The 18,930-nt window shown below is 46.3% G+C and overlaps 1 protein-coding gene across 1 annotated transcript in view; it reads left to right on the top strand.

The window, feature by feature from the left end:
* The window catches only part of INSYN1 (inhibitory synaptic factor 1), a 121,459-nt gene that overhangs the window by 62,150 nt on the left and 40,379 nt on the right, over positions 1 to 18,930 (top strand). The window lies entirely within an intron of this gene.

Genomic DNA, 18,930 nt, shown 5'->3' with positions numbered 1-18,930 from the left:
CCATCACAACCTTCGAGGCTGGACGGTGGAGCAATGTGTTTATTTTTATTTACATAGCCATGGCCAAATAATATATATAGCCTCATTTTCCACAAATACATCTGTGCTCAAAACAATTCACATGTTGTTGTTGTTGTTTAAAAAAATCTAAATATAGTACTCCAGTAGCAATGCCTAATACAGATTATAATATCACCTCAATATAACACTTTTTTCAAAAGATCCATTAATTGTTTATTTAAAATACAATAGCATTCAAGAGAGCATGAAACGTGCCAATCGCTCAAGTAAAAATATCCAAGAATTTCATATTCAAAAGGAGCCCCAAAGAACACAAAACCCCACATATACCCTAAGTAGAAGAACAGAAACATTGCCACCTGACCCCACCCCACTCACCATTCCCCCCTCCCCCTCTTTCCCCCTCTTTTCTTCCTAAGCTAACACTGTAATGTCTCACAACGAATGAAAAGGATCTGTGGGAAATGCAACTTGAAAAAAGAGACAATGCGCGTATTTTTGTAAACTACGGAATCTTTAGTGAAAATATATTTTTAAAAAGGAGCCCCAAAGTTTATGTCCTTAGTAACCAGCCAGCATCCCCATACACATAAATGTACACATAACCTCAAATCTGTTTTTGCTAAAAACAACTCACAATTAAACATTTAAATTAAAGCAAAATAGGGGAGGCACATGTCAAAATGCATTCAGATCCCTATAACTCAGGCTCTCAACCATGATCATCTAAAATTGATTGCAAATGGAAGGCGGCTGAAACCTAGAGCTGCTAGCTCTCTCTTGACAGAGCCTTTGTCTTAGATTTTGACCTTTGGAGGAGGGACAAACGATCCCCTAATACTGCCATTGCCTCTCCCAGCCCCACTACCTGAGCTCAGCTTTTTCCATTACAGTTTTAAGCATCTTGCACAGCAAGCTGGTAGAGATATATCCATATTTATATCACAGCGTGTCTCAAAATGGAGGTGTGAGCAGTCCTTGCATTAGTGCAAATGGCACTATGCTGAATGGTGCAAGAGGCCAACTGCTTGCAAATGAGGATGGGACTAGGGGTGGAGGGGAACATATGGAGTATGTTCAGAAAAGTGCCTGGACCCAGAGGCATTTTCATTCCTTCCTCTCCTTTGACCTCTCTTCTCTCTGCTTCTGCCGTGCCTTGGGCAAAGTACAGCAGATGGCACTAACCAGCTCACCAGCTATGCCCCAGATGGTGAGACAGGTTCCTTGTCCCAAAAGCATCCTTTCTAGAATGCTAGGGGAGAAATAGGAGGGGAGGAAGAGAGAGAAGTTGCTAGCTCTGTTCTTCACAGTTCAATTTACCATTTGGTGCCATGTGTGTGAATAATAATAATAATAATAATAAGAAGAAGAAGAAGAAGAAGAAGAAGAAGAAGAAGCTACCCTTGAGACTGACCCAGAAACTCCAGTGGGTGCAGAATGCCGCGGCAAGACTCCTTATGGGGTCCTCGCCATAGGATCACATTCACCCGGTGCTATACCAGCTGCACTGGCTCCCGGTGGAATACAGGATCAGGTTTAAGGTACTGGTTTTAACCTTTAAAGCCCTTCACGGCCTAGGACCCTTGTACCTATGGGACTGCCTCTCCTGGTATGTCCCACGGGTTTGCTATTTCTGGAGGTAGGACTGTGGTTCTAGTTGGAAAATTAGGCATGGGGACCTGATTTATATGGCAGATTAAAGCACACATCAACATTCCGCAAATGTGTAACCTAGACTTGAAGAGGGTCCATAGTTTGCCAAAGGAGTTCATCCTTTGTGTGCAGAAGGCTGCAGGATCAATCCCAAGCCGAAAGGATCTCAAGTTCCAAGATGGAGAAAGACTCTGCTTGAGACTCCAGAGCTGCCATTCCCAAACTTGGGTCCCCAGATGTTGTTGGACTACAATTGCCATCATCCATAACCAGCAGGGGTAGCAGTCAGGGATGGTGGGAGTGAAAGTCCAACAACATCTGGGAACCCAAGTTTGAGAAAGGCTTCTCTAGGGAGCTAGTGTTGGTAGAATAGACAATATTGGGTTAAATGGGCCAATGATCTGAATTAGCATAGGGCAGCTTCCTACGTCTGATTTTGTTGTTATTGGCACCCGTCGGTCAAGAGACAATTGAGTGCGGGGGGGGGGGGGTTGAAGTCAAACTGCTGTGTTAGCAGCAGCCAAGTGACCTTACCAGGGCACAAGTCTGAGCAGTGTGTATAGAGGTTCTGCACTGCCCAGACAACAAGACCCCCTCTCAGTCTCACTGACATGGTCCAAAGGTAAGAAGAGTGATGTGTTTGGCACCAGCTTAACTGCAGGAGTTGCCAGAAGGAGGCAGAGAAGGCGCCATCTAACTGCCTTAGCGACTCCACTCAGCATTTGTTTACTCTTGGGCCTTTTCTTCCCCTGAAAATGTCCTGCAAGGCAGCAGAGATTTCTTTCTCCCAGGTGGGCTACCTTCTCTGACTGATGAGCCTCATCTTCCCCTCAATTCCCTCTGTAGCACATGCAGAAACCACCTTCTTGGCTATTGGACCCACTATCTAATCAGCATAATCCGCCAGAGTGTGTTTTCGCACACTGGTTGAGGTCCTTAACTCATGGAGGGTTTGAGGCCCATCAGCTCCTTTCACCTGATTTAATTGGCCAGTCGAAGGCATCTCCCAGGGTGTGGCCGCCATTGCATGCTGACAGCATCTTGGAGCCACAGGTGAGAGCTGAGTGCAGGGTGGTGACCAAAGGTGGACAAACTACTCCAGAAGAAGCACCATGTCTCCCCCACCAGAGGTACTACCAGTCCCCTAACACCCCATACACCCATGTCTGATTATAGACCAGGCATAGGCAAACTCAGCCCTCCAGATATTTTGGGACTACAACTCCCATCATCCCTAGCTAACAGGACCAGTGGTCAGGGATGGTGGGAGTTGTAGTCCCAAAACATCTGGAAGGCCGAGTTTGCCTATGCCTGTTATAGACTCAACAATTAGAAAAGGTTTTTTGGGGAAAAGGTTTGTCAGGGGAAATGGGTTAAATGGTGTCTGTTACAGTTAGGTCAACTATGTGTCCTACTCTACAGAGGAGATACAGTGGTACCTTGTTTTGAGTCCAGGATCCGTTCCAGAGCCCCAGACACTTGATGAAAGGGACGCTCGACAAAGCGCCACTCTACGTGCATGGAGCAGTTTGTGCTTCTGCACATGCACGAAGTGCAATTTAGTGTTTCTACCCATTCCAGTACTTCCAGGTTTGCCACGGACATTCGCCGAAATGGACGATCAAGGGGGCGGATGTTCGCGGAGGTATTACTGTATTATTATTTGAAGGTTGCAGAGGAGAGTCCTCTATCTGAAAGCTTGTCTGGAGTGAGGCCATTTTAAAACAGAGTCATGAAGATGGGGATAGGGGGACCTCAGATTTGACCATCATATGGAGCACCAGACTGAGCAGTCTCACGGGCAGTGCATTTTCTGGAGGTACTCAAGGTTACGCACTGCCGGCAGCTGTTTTTCCCCCTAGAAGAAAAGCACTGGTCAAAAGTGTGACACTTACTGCAACAACTTCATGGTGAGTACTGCCACCTCTTTTTCCAGAAGAAAAGCACTGCTCATGGGTTACCTGGCCCCAGTCTCCCCCAGTGTGGTGAGACGTACGTTTTAAAATTTAAATCAGAGTCATTATTTCTACATTTGCATGCATTCATTAAATAAATGCACATAAATTAGCATGTGGAATTTTTATGCAAATCTGTGTTCTCGGTCGTCCTCTTTTTGATGCAGAAATGGCCACCCTGGTCACAGTCAGTGGTCCTCAGTGGGCCATAATTCTTACGGTTGTAGCCTGCTGAGACTCTGAATTTAGATAGACTGTTCAAAAGCCCGTTCAACTTCCCCCCTGCTGATACATCAGCACCAGTGGCGTAGCGTGGGGGGTGCAGGGGGGGCCGGCCGCACCGGGCACAACATCTGGGGGGCGCTCGCACTCGCAGCTCTCTGCCCCTACCTGGCTCACTCACTCTCTCTCACTGCAGTGCTGGCTGTGCGAATCCGATCCAAGCCGCTGGGTCGCCGCCCACTGTGGAGGGGGGGGTGCCAGGCGTGCGGTGCGGAGAGAGAGCGAGGGACTATCTGGGGGAGGGACAGTGCAGCGGCAGCCCAGCGCAGCGCTGAGCGCAGGAGAGAACCACACCAGACCAGACCAGGCAGCAGCAAGAAGAAGCTGGCAGCGACGGCAGGTTAGGGGTTAGGGGGCGCAAATTACTTGCCTTGCCCCGGGTTAGGGGGCGCAAATTACTTGCCTTGCCCCGGGTGCTGACAACCCACGCTACGCCGCTGATCAGCACTATTGTCTTCCCTTTCAGCTCCCTTTCTGGGATGCTGCCTCTGGCTTCCTCCCAGGAAGAGTTTGAAGCAGAGATGTGCAACCTGTGACAGTCCAGACTACAATTCCCATCACTACTGGCCTTTGGCTGTTTTGGCTGGGGCTGACAGGCATTGGAAGTCCAACACCTAAAGGGCTGCATGGCGGTTCAGACCCAAAATCTGTCTAGACCAGCTTCCCACTGTGGCTGACAAGATACCTGTGGGAAGCCTTCCACAGACCAGAGTAATTGTTGTTCCCCAGCTTGCAACAGAACATTGCATTAGATCATGTGCACCCCCCTGTTGCTCTGTCCCAGCTCCTGCCAACCTAGCAGTTTGAAAGCACACCAGTGCAAGTAGATAAATAGGTACCGCTGTGGCAGGAAGGTAAACGGCGTTTCCATGCGCTCTGGTTTCTGTCAGGGTGTCCCGTTGTGCCAGAAGCGGTTTAGTCCTGATGGCCACATGACCTGGAAAGCTGTCTGTGCACAAACACCAGCTCTCTTGGCCTGAAAAGCGAGACGAGTGCCACAACCCCATAGTCGCCTTTGACTAGACTTAACCATCCAGGGATCCTTTACTTTTACCTTTTTACCTAGTCATTCTTATGGGGTGTGCGTGTGCAGGACAACACCCCAAAGAATCGTGCATACACAGGAATCCCCAAATTTTGGGTTGCATTGATGGCAATCCATTATCTGTTGCTTTAATTCAGGGGATGCTTATGTGCTGTGGTTCGGATGTCGTTGGACTCCCGACTCCCACCATCTGTTACATTACCTGTGATTCCTGAGTTCCAGGGGGTTGGACTGAATGATGCTTTGGGCTCTTTCCAATTATACGATTCTACGACCCTATGATTCTGCTCCCAGGGAAGAGGGTTTAGGATTGCAGCCTGTGTCTCTTTTAGCCCAACGATTCTCTGGTGCTCTCCCACCATTCAGTCTCCTCTCTTCTCTTCTCATTACATGTGCCGAACAAGGTCAGGGAAAGCTGAAACACAGAATGTATTTTCTCCCTGTCTGTGGCCAGCGGCTGAGGAGCTGCCTGCATAATTGTGTCCGGGGGACAAGCAGCAGCTCAGAGACAGAGTGAGGGAACTTGACTGTTACTGGAAATCAGGGCAGCATCTGTGTGTGCCTTGCTAAATTCTATTTTTTTATTTTTTTTATATAAGAATACAAATGCCAAGGTAAGCTAAAATCTGCATGCAGAATGTATTCCACATATTAAGCAAAATGGCATATGGTGACTTCCTTTGAATAATTTATTTTGCTTTTGTATTTAGTTATATTATATATATAAAGATTTGGGGACTCTTGAACAAGGGCCTAGCTTGTTCAAGGGCATCAGAGGACACTGTAGGAACGGAGAAGGTTTAGAAAAAGGTGTCCAAACGATCAAGGGGATGGGGCAATTCCAGTGTGAGGAAAGGCCTGGAGTTTTTTGGTTTAGAAAAAAAAGGTGAGTTGAGGAGAGACATGATTGAGGTGGTCAACCTGGTCTATAACCACAGGGAAAAGGTTGCTGTGAGAGTAGAATGGTGGACCAGATGTACCATTGGCCTGATTTATACCCAGCCAAAGTATTGGAAGACACAAGATCTACCCACTTTGGGAGAATGGCAGATGAAGGTGATGGACTATATGGAATTGGCAGAAATGACTGGCAGAATCCGAGACCAGGGAGAAGAGTCGGTGGAAGAAGACTGGAAGAAATTTAAAGATCATCTACAGAAATATTGTAAAATTAATGAATGATAGAATGATGTTGGATAGCAACTAAGGGGTTTCCAGCTGTAATGATTTAAGGGAATATGAAAAAAAGGGTTATAAATGGGTTAAAATCTAATGGTAAGGATTTGCTGAACCAATATATTGAAGTGGAATACAAAAAAGGGAGGTATGAGGAGGTCCGGGAAATAAGTTAAAAGAAAATAAGTAAAAAGAAAAATGTATGTTTTTAACTGTTTTTATTTTGTATTTTTCTTTTTTCTTTTTCATTTTTACTGTTATATTTCAAAAAAAATTAATAAATATTTTATTAAAAAAAGATTTATACCCAGCCAGATGGGTGGGGTTAAATAATAAATAATAAATTATTATATATTTTTTTCTTAGAATAATAGACTTCTAGATTTGGAACGGTACCCTGTGGATCATCTAGTCCAACCCTCTACAATGCCAAAATATGCAGCTGTCCCGTATGGGGATCAAACCTGCGACCTTGGCATTATCAGCAACATGTTCTAGCCAACTGAGTTATCTATTACAAAAAAAGTTTCTCTATTACGCGTATTTCTTCTTACATTCATAAGATGCTGGACTTCAGATTCAGTTACATCTGAAGTTTATAGCATGTTCCTTGAAGGAGAACTACTTGAAAATGATTTACAGATGGTATTTAACTCGGAGTAGGCTTACTAAGATGAATAAGACTGAAGCAGATAAGTGCTGGAGATGCAATGAGGTTGAGGGTACATTCTTTCATATGTGGTGGACCTGTATTGGGAAATAATTCATAATGAATTGAAAAAAAATGTTTAAAAACACCTTTCCAAAAAACAAAAACCCAGAATCCTTTTTCTTGGGGATAATTCAGATGGAAATTCCCAGGTGTCTAAAATATGCTACTACTGCAGTCTGTGTTTTCTTAGCCCCAAAATGGGAAATGAGCGAAGTCCCAACTAAAGAAGAATGGCAACTTAAACTGATGGAGTATGCGCAGCTTGCGGACCTAACATATAGAATAAGAGAACAAGAAGAACATGCATTTAAAGGAGACTGGAAAATGTTTATTGGATATATGGGGGGAAACTGTGTACACTTGAAAACAATGACAGCATTTAGATAAATTCAACAGTGTAAACAAGTTTTGATGGATGCAATAATGGAATACCGAATGGCTTAGTTTAAGTAAAATATGCAGGGATTTGTGTTATGCAAAATGAACCATGGAAAGAGAAGAAGGGAAGTCACTGGTATTTTAAGGTTGTTTAAATGAATATTCTAAATTGTAAAACAGAAAATTTAATTTAAAAAATTATATAGAGAGATAGAGAGATGATAGATAGATGCTGGAGTAAATGAACCTTTCAATGGTCCATGCAAGACCCTTAAGAACCTTTATATAGCCCTGTGCTCTGAGCATACTGAGGACGGGCCACATCTCAACACTAGAGCAATCTGCTTCTTGTGCAAGAGGTCGCAGGTTTAATCCCCAGCACCTGTAGGGAGGACATGATGGTTGCAGGGGCGGAGCAAGGTGGGTGTCATCTGGGTGTCATCTTCGAGGGAGATGACATCCGGCTCACTGCCTGCCCATGACTCCCACCTACCTTGATCCGTCTAGGGAAGGGGGGGAGCTGCAGCGTTCCCCCCTTCCCCCTTCATTTTGACAGCTCCATATTCCCGGGCTGCTGGAGGAGGCAGGGGAGCAAGCAAGTGGAGGTTGTAGGGAACTGTCGACCCAAACCCTGGAATCCCCCCAAAAAGCTCAATAACTTTGGCCAACCCTCCCCTAAAGAAAGAAAGATCGGCAACCCCTGGCAATGACAATGGGTAGATCACAGTCAGTCTCTTATACTGTGAGTAGATCACAGTCTCTTGGGAGTCCAACTAGATTTCAATGGGGGGGGGGGGTTGACAAGAAATTTTTCACACCAGGTACCACCTGAACTTGCTATGCCAATGGGTGGTCGTGGGAGGGAACCGAAGGACCATAGTCAGCCCAGTGTAGGGAATACTGTTCCTTTCTCTCTCTCTCTCTCTCTCTCTCTCTCTCTCTCTCTCTCTCTCTGTGTGTGTGTGTGTGTGTGTGTGTGTTTGAATACTACATAAGCAAAGCATCTTAAGTGGTGCAGTAGGAGTGAACTTCAGCTGTTTGAACACACCCAACTTCAAACACATTCTGGCACCCTTGATGATGCCAATGACTTCGGGCAAGTCAGTGATCATAACGTACTGAAGTTTTAGAATGCAGCGGTGACACATAACGAGGATTGAAAGTTCCATGGTGACCTAGAATGCTTGGATAATTGTAGAGCACTGAAGCCAAAAGGCTTACACCTGCAGTTCCGCGAGCGCATACAGAAGTCCCACGGACATCATCAGCAAAACAAACCAATTTGCTATTTATCATCCCCAAATGTACTTTTTAGAATAGCTTGCAGCACATGGAGACTTTTTAAATAGTAATAATAATAATAACCTAATGGAAAACTGTGAACAACAACAGTAGCAACCCTACCCTTCATCCAAGGAGTTTACATGATTTTCTAGAAAGCAGGCTTTTTGTGGATAGGAAAGTGACCACAAAGTGCACCAAAAAAATGTGGGGTGAATGACTGATTTGGGAAGATGTATACCCAGCAAATCAAGATGAATGCTCCCCACAAACAAATCAGAACAGATGCTCAATAAAGACTGGACTTTGTCTATGCTTTGCATAAGAAGCTTTGCACAAGCGAATCAGGATAAATGCTGAAAAAGTCCTTACAGTGGCTCATGGGCTTCATTCAGGTGATTCACATTGTGTCTGTGGATTTGTGGTTGAATGTGGGAAATGGAACATCCGTTGCATTAAATACACATGTATTTATACAATTCAAATGGTAATATGATAAAAGATAGGATGAAAGAAATAAAAGAAAAAGAGTTTTTAAAATGTATTTTAAAACCATACATCTAGCATAGTGCATTACAATTGCTACAACAGGCAGAAAAATTGTTAAGTGGTTCAGTAATTTTCAAGTGGTTGGGGATTTAAAAAAAGTTGGGGAACCACAAACGTAGAAGCAAATTAATAGCCCAGGGTATTGTAAGGGGCACCAAGTTTGGAGGTCACAACTTCCTACCCTGTATTATTTTGCATTACAATAGTTTGAATTAATGCATTTACCTACAGTAATAGCAGAACGTGCAAATCTGTACATATCTTGTCATTTAGTGTAATCTGCTCTGCTGTGTTCAGTCAATGCATCAGTTAAAACCATTTTTGTTACATTTATTTGTTAAAAGGACAAATTATGATTATAATTCTGTCTCACAATACAAAAAAGTTATAGTCATTATTAACTGTAAGCGTATTTCACATTGGAATGGAGAAACTCAATGCCAAACCTTTGGGGAAACAGAACTGAAAGTAGTATAAGGAGCAATCTAAATGAAAATGGATTTATCTACAAGGATGTCTAAAACAGTAAGAAGAGAACCGGATTATAAAGAACCGTGGCTTTATAATGCATAATACATAGGAGTTATTTGTCAGGATATATTCCAGTGTGATATGGCTATTATTGATAACAAATCACTTTTTAATGGACTGAAAAGGAGAGCCAAATTAATCAGTCAAAATGCAAAAAAAGAAAGTTTATAATTTGTTTAATTTTTTTATATATAGTTTCATTGATTTCCAATATATAACAATTACCAAAAAAAGAGAGGAAAGGATACAAAAAACAAAATCCCAACTCGCCTGCCTCCCCAGTCCAGGACAGATCGATCTAGTTAAGTTTGCCAAAGTCCAGTGTATGATTTTGGTAGTTGCCATTCTACAGGATTGCCAGTAAAGTATTTTATAAACTGAATATTAAAACTTTACAATTATTTCTCTGCTTAGAAGCTGCATTTCTTCAAGTGTATATAACAAGACAGGGATGACCTCTTCTGAAATGATGTTTGCTGCAACATACAAAAGAATAAGAATGCTCATTTATTATTTGGGGAAACTTTGGCCCTTGAAATGTTGCTGGATTGCAACTCCCATCATCCCTGACCATTATTATTATTATTATTATTATTATTATTATTATTATTATTATTATTATTACTACTACTACTACTACTTGTACCCTGCTCATCTGACTGGGTTGCCCCAGCCACTCTGGGCAGCTTCCAACAAATATAAAAGCATAAGAAAGCACCAAACATTTCAAACTTCCTTATACAGTGTTGTCTTCAGATGTCTTCTAAAAGTTGTCTAGTTATTTAGCTCCATGATAACTGATGGGAGGCCTTTCCACAGAGTGGATGCCGCCACCGAGAACGCCCTCTGCCTGGTTCCCTGTAGCCTCACTTCTCGCAGTGAGGGAACCGCCAGAAGACCCTTGAAGCTGGACCTCAGTGTCTGGGCTGGATGATGGGCATGGAGATGCTCCTTCAGATATGCTATAATGGGCCGTGGTAACTAGAGCTCATGGGAGTTGGAGTCCGGCAACATCTGAAGAGCCATAGGTTCCCCACTACTGAACTAGAGGCTACAAGTTGAGGTTCTCCGGATATCAAATTCTGAAACAGAATTCCTGCATTCTTGCACATTGAAGCCATATATCCCCTGCTTGGGATATGAGTTAATGTTCTGTTTTGGGACTAGGCTTCCAGATTAATATCCTGCAGAATACATGTAAGCAGTAAGCATGCCCACTGCTTACATGTGTTTAAAATAAATGTCCCAGTGCCTTCGTTCGAAGCACAGGACATCCAGTGGAAGGGCAAAGCCCACAGATCTCCCACAGGAGCTGATGTTCCAAGCTGTCATCCTTCTGCATGTCAATGATGTGCATGAAAAGGACTTACACGAGTTAAATGCACTGATCATACATAATACAAGCAGGTGGGGATGTAGGATGCAGAGCACAGAGAGAGCAGAAGCTACTGACATTTACTGGGTTTTGGCTGTGCTTCTGCATGGAGGGCAGGCTTCCAGGGATCAAACTGGGGAAGAAGAACATTTGCCAAGAGGAAGGTGAAGGAGGTTGAAGAGGTAAATAGGGCAGAATGATGCCTTGTGTTTACACCCAGCTTCAGTTAGCAAAGAGTGCTCAGCGCAACTTGTAAATTGGTGAGCAGATCTGGATTAACCAGGATGCATTAACCTATTACAGGTTTATTAGTCGTTGATAACTAAATAGCACCTCCAGGCTCAGAAGTGCTGCATATCCCTTGGGGAGCAGCAAGAGTGGGAGAGGGCTGTTGCCTTCATGCCTTGCTTGTGAGCTTGCTGGGGGTACCTGATGGGCTACAACCAGAAGCAAGATCCTGGACAAGATGGAGCATTGGTCTTCTCTCCTAGGACTCTCTTTGTGTTCTCATACAATGCTGTAGCCAGACCCTAGATAAACACGAAGGTTTGGATGGAGACGGGGGTGGCGCTGTGGGTTAAACCACAGAGCCTAGGGCTTGCTGATCAGAAGGTTGGCAGTTTGAATCCCCGCAACGGGGTGAGCTCCCGTTGCTCAGTCCCTGCTCCTGCCCACCTAGCAGTTCGAAAGCACATCAAAGTGCAAGTAGATAAATAGGTACCGCTCCGGCGGGAAGGTAAATGGCATTTCTGTGCGCTGCTCTGGTTCGCCAGAAGTGGCTTAGTCATGCTGGCCACATGACCAGTAAGCTGTACGCCGCAGTGGCGTAGCGTGGGTTGTCAGCACCCGGGGCAAGGCAAGTAATATGTGCCCCCTAACCCGGGGATTTGCGCCCCCTAACCCATGGATTTGCGCCCCCTAACCCTAACCCCCAGATGTTGCGCCCGGTGCGGCCGGCACCCCCTGCACCCCCCACGCTACGCCACTGGTACGCCGGCTCCCTCGGCCAATCAAGCGAGATGAGCGCCGCAACCCCAGAGTCGGTCACGACTGGACCTAATGGTCAGGGGTCCCTTTACCTTTACCTTTTATGGATGGAGAAACCTGGGACCCTCCAGATTTTGCTGGACTAGAAGTCCCATCATCCTTGTGCATTGGTCACCCCAGCCTGGGGCTGATGGGAGCTGGAGTCCAATAGCATAGGGGAGGTCCATAGGCACCTCCCACCCATGGCATTCCAAGGAACTGCCTGGAGTCCCAGCCATACCAAGAAGCCACAGAGCCCCATCCTGGCACACACACTAGAACAGTGTTTCCCAACCGGTGTTCCGCGGCACACTAGTGTGCCGTGAGACATCGGCTGGTGTGCCGTGGGAGGGAGGCGGGCGAGTCGGGCGGTGAGAGGCGGCGGCGGCGAGGATCCGCGTCGAGCCGGGAGCGGCTCCGCGGTGGTGGTGCCGAGCGGCGGGGCAGCACGTGCAAATGGAGGAGCGCGAGACAGCGGAGGAGGAGGAGGCCGGCATGTCCGGGCAGCAGCAGCAACAACAGCAGCAGCAACTCCCGCCGCCGCCCCCTCCTCTGCCCGTTATCGCCGCCACCACCACAACAGCCGCCGCCGCCTCAGCTGCCGCCGTCCCTCAGTCCCTCGCTCTGCTGCCTCCCCACCCCCACCCCCAAAGCTTGGAGGTTCCCCGGCAAGGGGGAGGGGGAAAAAGTGAAAACTTTCACTTTCGTGCGTCCCTCCCGGCGTGACGCTGCGCGCTGACGTCACGGGGCAGTAATGGTGGTGTGCCGCGAGATTTTTTTGATTAAACAGGTGTGCCGTTGCCCAAAAAAGGTGGGGAAACACTGCACTAGAAGATGATGCATCGCATACCGCAAAAAGAACCAATGCTCAAGAATTGCTTTGAGATTACCTAATAACCATTTGCACATTTCCTTGTCATTTCCAGAAGGACTGTGGGCTACAGCAGATACTGATAAAATGTCCTTGTACGATGCCCGGGGAGCTCTTAATGTCCTGGCAACAAGCCTAGCAGAGCGATGTGATGTTGGCCCTGCCAGGACTGGGGGGAAATTAAATCCTGTAGCTGATCGGTGGCTACAGTGCCAGCTGCTGCCATGATGAGTTGTCCAGGGCTTTGGAAATGCTGGAAGCTGTGTTATACCAAGTCAGACTATTTATCCATTTAGCCCACTAGGATCCATAGTGGCTGGCAATGACCTGGGGCTGAGTGCAGCCCTCCAGGACTCTTCAGAGGTCATGCCTCTCTCAGGTCTTCCTTTGCACCTTCTTGAGTGTTTTTGCCTTGCTGGAATCTGTCCTTGTACTCTGATAATGCCTCTTCCTTGTCTGGATGAAGGCTGCAGAGAGATGTGTGAGTGTGTGCAGAAATCAGCCTACTGTGCAAAGGTCAGATTGACATAAAACAAGAACAAGCCTTCTGGGTCAGGCCAAAGGCCCATCTACTCCAGCGTCCTGTTGTCACAGTGGCCAACCTTGTGCTCAAACAGGACCTGAGCACAAAAGCTCTCTCTTCTCCTGTGGTTTTCAGCAACCAGTTTTCAGAAGTGTTGCTGCCTCTGTCCATGGAGGCCAAACATGCCCATCATGCCTAGTGGCCATTGATAGCTGTCTGGATGCCGTGAGCAGCTCCTGGCTGGTTGCCCAGGAAAGTATAAAGACAAGGAAAAGTTTCTTGCCATCCTTTTTTATTTCAGTCTTTACAGAGAGAGGCTATAGAACCCAGCCTCTTGGATAATGGCATTGTCCCGAGTGAATTTCCACCACTGTATCTCCCACTTCCTCACTCATCTCCTCTACGGGTGCTGCTAGGTGCCCTCTGTCTTTGAGCTCTTTGCTCTCCTACTTTTAAGGCTCGCCAGGTTCTGGGAGATGGAGGGTCTGGGGTGCTTTCTAATGACAACATGTGAGCTGGGTTTTGTTCCAGCTCTCCCATGATTTCCCAGCTTTTCTCCTCATCTGCCTCTGAGCTGCAACCTCCCTCAACCCCCTGTTGTAAATCTATCCTGTCTTCCTCTTCCTCCTCCCTGGAAGCGGAGGCGGTCTCCACCATTCCTCCTCTGCCCAGTCCCTGACAACAGCCTTCTCATCCATGAATTTGTCCAGTCCTTTTTTAAAGCCATCCAAGTTGGTGCCTATCACTGCCTCCATGGGAGCGAGTTTCATAATTTAATCCAGCAACGGGTGAAGTTGTCTGTCACTGAATCTTCCAACATTCAACTTTATTGGAAATTGCTCTACCCACTCTTGACTCTGGACTCAGCAATACATACAGTGTACATAATCTACTCCTTCCCCATTTTATCTTCACAACAACCCTGTGAGGTTGGTTAGACTGAGAGGCAGTTGCTGGGCCAAGGTCACCCAGCAAACTCGTTCCTGAGTGGGGGATCTGAACCATGGTTCCCCATGTCTGAGTCCAGCACTCTAATCTCTATACCACTTCACTGAATACTAAAAAGAAAGAAAGAAAGAAAGAAAGAAAGAAAGAAAGAAAGAAAGAAAGAAAGAAAGAAAGAAAGAAAGAAAGAAAGCTTTGAGGATGCTTATTTTTTTAGTGTTCAGCAGGAATGCTCAGAAAAACCCAAGTTGTTTCCAAGGGAAGCCAGGGGGGGTTCACACCTCACTAATCCTAATATCTGTTTCAGTAAACACAATCTAATAACCGTGACAGTCCCAAAAGATTCTGCTCAGTCACCTTCGGCAGAGCGAAGACTGGGGGGCATTTTCTGTGTACAATCTGCGCTGAATCGATGAAAGGGAGAGAGAAAATGATTTGATGATATCAAATCACCGGCTCTCACCAAAGGGTGGCTGGGAAAGATGCGGAGAGCAAGGCTGTCTTTATGGAAGATGGAGAAGACAGCTAACTGGCCAAGAGCTCTGGTCCCAGGGATGCCAACTGGAGAGTGATAATAATCAGAACAACAGATCACTGGCAGACGCCCACAGATGTAGCATGCAAGAATTATAGGCGAGCTGAAAGGGCAGAAGGAGACCTGGGGTGGTGCCAAGCGATGCCGTTAGTGTCGTCACCTTCAAATGTGTTTATTTTTAGTTGTATCCTGCCTTGCCTCACATTGCATAGGACATCAGGGACTGGATCTCCCATTTTCTTTCTTCCCTTTTTCTCTGAAAGACAGCCATGGGGAGGAAATGTTCCGCTCCCCTTCCATGCCGTTTTCCTGAATCAACCCCCCACAACAGCTGCAAGTGATCCAATGGGGGAGGGGGGAAATGCAGCTCCTGTCATTTCATTCACACAAACCAGGCAAAATGTGGAGGTGGGAATTGCTTGGGAGCCTGGTTTGATCCCGACCCGGCCTCTGCTGCTCAGTCTGCTCTGGAATCTGGCAGCTACCCCAGGGCTACCTTTCAATTCTGAAAAGTCATGAGGTCTAATCCTGTATGCCCTGTATGACACAGAGCTTGGCACTGTGCCGAACTGGGAAAGAAGAAAGCAGCTCTCTCTGTTCGATCTAGTGATCCTTGGCTGAGATTAAGGGAGGTGAGTTCTGAGGCTCCGTGGTGTAGCGTGGGTTGCCAGAGCCCAGGGCCGCATGGGGCTGGGCTGCGAGGGAAGGAAACAGACAGAGTAAGCATGTGCATTCAACTGCCTAACGGCATCTGCATCACCCAGGAGATTGCAACTACAGAGATAAGAAAAGAAGAGTCATTCCGTTGTCTGGAGATGTCACTTCCTGGTTTGCATGGAGAAGCCATTTTCAATGGAACCCAGCCATGGAAGCACACAGCTGTATTGAGGCAGCACCAGTTGTTGAAAATTTTCACCCCTAAAATTTTTGCACCAGGCGCAACTGTCTTGTGTGCCCACCCCAATGCTACACCACTGCTGAGACTGGAACAGCAGGAGGAGAGGGACGTCAGGGGGTTAGAAATAGGATCGTAACCTGATTAAAGAAATTGTAATTTATCAATCTTGTGAGTTTTTGTCGATCAATTGAATTGAGGCTGCAATGCGCAGTTAGCTGGGAGCAGATGATACTGAACTCATTGTGGCTTACATCTAAGTAGGCATATATAGGATTGCACTTTAGATCTGAATAAATTTGCATATGAGGGGGGAAAGTTAGAAAGAAAGGAGCTTCATTTTTAGAATTTCACCAACCTTGTTGTTGTTGTTGCTGATGATGATGATGTTTGAACTATAACTCCCATCAGTCCTTGCCAGCCTTGCTGATGGTAACAATAACAACAACAACAACAACAACAACAACAACAACAACAACAACAACAATAATAATAATAATAATAATAATAATTTATTATTTATACCCCGCCCATCTGGCTGGGCCTCCCCAGCCACTCTGGGCGGCTTCCATAAAAACCAAAAATACAGTAAAATATCACATGTTAAAAACTTCCCGGAACAGGGCTGCCTTAAGATGTCTTCTGAATGTCAGGTAGTTGTTTATCGCTTTGACATCTGCTGGAAGGGCGTTCCACAGGGCGGGCGCCACTACTGAAAAGGCCCTCTGCCTGGTTCCCTGTAGCTTTGCTTCTCGCAAAGAGGGAACCGCCAGAAGGCCCTTGGCGCTGGACCTCAATGTCCGGGTAGAATGATGAGGGTGGAGACGCTCCTTCAGGTATACTGGACCGAGGCCGTTTAGGGCTTTAAAGGTCAGCACCAACACTTTGAATTGTGCTCGGAAACGTACTGGGAGCCAATGTAGGTCTTTCAAGACCGGTGTTATATGGTCTCGGCGGCCACTCCCAGTCACCAGTCTAGCTGCCGCATTCTGGATTAGTTGTAGTTTCCGAGTCACCTTCAAACAAATGCTGGGAGTTGCAGTCCAAAGCATTTGGAGAGCACCAAGTTGACGAAGATTACCTTAGGGGATGCACTACAATGTGTCGCATGCAGCAGCCATTATTTTTGCAAGAGGCAGCTTCCTCGCACAACAGCACAGCGCCGCCAGCTGCAGCTCCACTCCTGTCAGGCTTCAAGTAATCCAGTCCCTCCCACAGTGGTAGCCAAAAAGTAGATAAACAAGAAGAGTTCTTACCAGTCTTTTATTCAATATTCACAGAGAGAGATGTAGAAATGCTATCTCTCTTAGATAATGGTGTTGCTCCGAGTAAAGTTCCACCCCCTTCGTCTCTCCTATTCTACATCATCCCTGCATCGGCTGACCTGTGCTTTCTGTCTCTGAGCTTTATGTTCTTCCACTCTCAGTGCCTGCCAGGTCCGGGGGGGGGGGGGTCAGGAAAGCTTTCTAAAGACACTGAGTCTGTTGGCTGTCTCTCCCCTGGAGTGTCTTCTTCCTGCTCCTGCTCACCCACCAATATTTCCGAGCTTCTCCCCTCTGCAGCCTCTGAACTATGACCTTCTGAAAACCACTGTTCTAAATCTATACTCTCTCCCTCTTCTCTGGGAAGTGCAGGGAGGGGCAAACTCTAGCATTCCTCCTCAGACCAGTCCCTGACAACTCTGGGGTCTTCCCATTTTGCCTCTGATGGCGAAACAGGCTGAGCCTTCCCTGTGCAGGGCATTGGACCAGATGACCATTGGAGTACCTTAAAGTAAAGGTAAAGGGACCCCTGGTCCAGTCATGGCCAACTCTGGGGTTGTGGCGCTCATCTCGCTTTATTGGCTGAGGGAGCCAGCATACAGCTTCCGGGTCATGTGGCCAGCATGACTAAGCTGCTTCTGGCGAACCAGAGCAGCGCACGGAAACACTGTTTACCTTCCCACCGGAGTGGTACCTATTTATCTACTTCCACTTGGACGTGCTTTCGAACAGCTAGGTTGGCAGGAGCAGGGACCGAGCAACGGGAGCTCACCCCGTCGTGGGGATTCGAACCATTGACCTTCTGATCAGCAAGTCCTAGGCTCTGTGATTTAACCCACAGCACCACCCGCGTCCCTTTTACCTTACAACTCTACTATTCTATGATTCTCTGACTCTGGCCACACACCCATTGTAGGTCTGGCTAGAAATATAAAGGTCTAAAACAGCTGGTAGACTATCAAGACTCAGACCTCTTCTGAGACCTAAGGCTCTGGTCATATTGACCTTCGGAATGCAATTCCATCTCGCCTGTTCCTCAGCAATGACTAAAGTGAGTGAAACATGTGTAATTGCCCTGCTGATGGCTTTACATAATAGACCACCTGAATGTTACTTTGACAGCCCCAGGCAAGAGTGCATGTTCAATTTCCCATAGGAAATAATCCTGCTAGTTCCAAGTCCATCCTCCTCATTTTCATATCCCTAATGATTCCCCTCATTTCTTTGAGCTGAAATGAATATGCAGAGCAACATTCAAATGGGATGAATTTCACAGCTTTTTTGCATGGAGATAATTCAAATATAAGCCATGTTCGGGGAATTCGGGAATGCAAAGTTTTGTAAGAGAGTTGGAAAATACCACGTGCAGCTTTGTGTGGGGGTGGCTTTGTGGTAAGTGCTTTGATGTGATGCCAGCGTTTAGGTTGCTGTGGCTCTTGCCATTGGACCTATGAATGGCAAGGAACTCAATATTGATTGCTAAGCTAAGCTAATGCATTAAGAGCAGCTGGTGGTGGTTATTGTTCAAATTCAAACTCTAACATTCCCAAAGGAATTGAGCGCTCTTTCCTGAAAGGCATGTGGGGTGGTGGTGGTTGGAAAACCATAAATCGTGGACTGTAAAAGCTGTGGCCCTCCAGATGTTATTGAACTGCAACCCTTATCTGCCACAAGTCTTTGCTATGCTGACTGGTGCTGATGCAATTTAAGATTTAGCAGCATCTGGAGGGCTACAGACTCCCCCATTCCGGTATAAATGCACAGATAGTGATTAATAATTCTCTGCAGCTCAACTTCATGGCCCCCAAAAGTCATTTTTATTCCTTACTCATGACAATTTGTGCTCTCAATGGCATTCGGCTGGTTAAGCGAGATTCCCCTTTCAATACTTGTTGCACCTGCAAAAGTTTTAGGG

This window comes from Podarcis bocagei (assembly GCF_964188305.1).
Source record: "Podarcis bocagei genome assembly, chromosome: 14".
NCBI classification, from domain to species: Eukaryota; Metazoa; Chordata; class Lepidosauria; order Squamata; family Lacertidae; genus Podarcis; species Podarcis bocagei.
The sequence above is the reverse complement of the archived record's forward strand: the minus strand, read 5'-3'. Positions and strand labels throughout refer to the sequence as shown.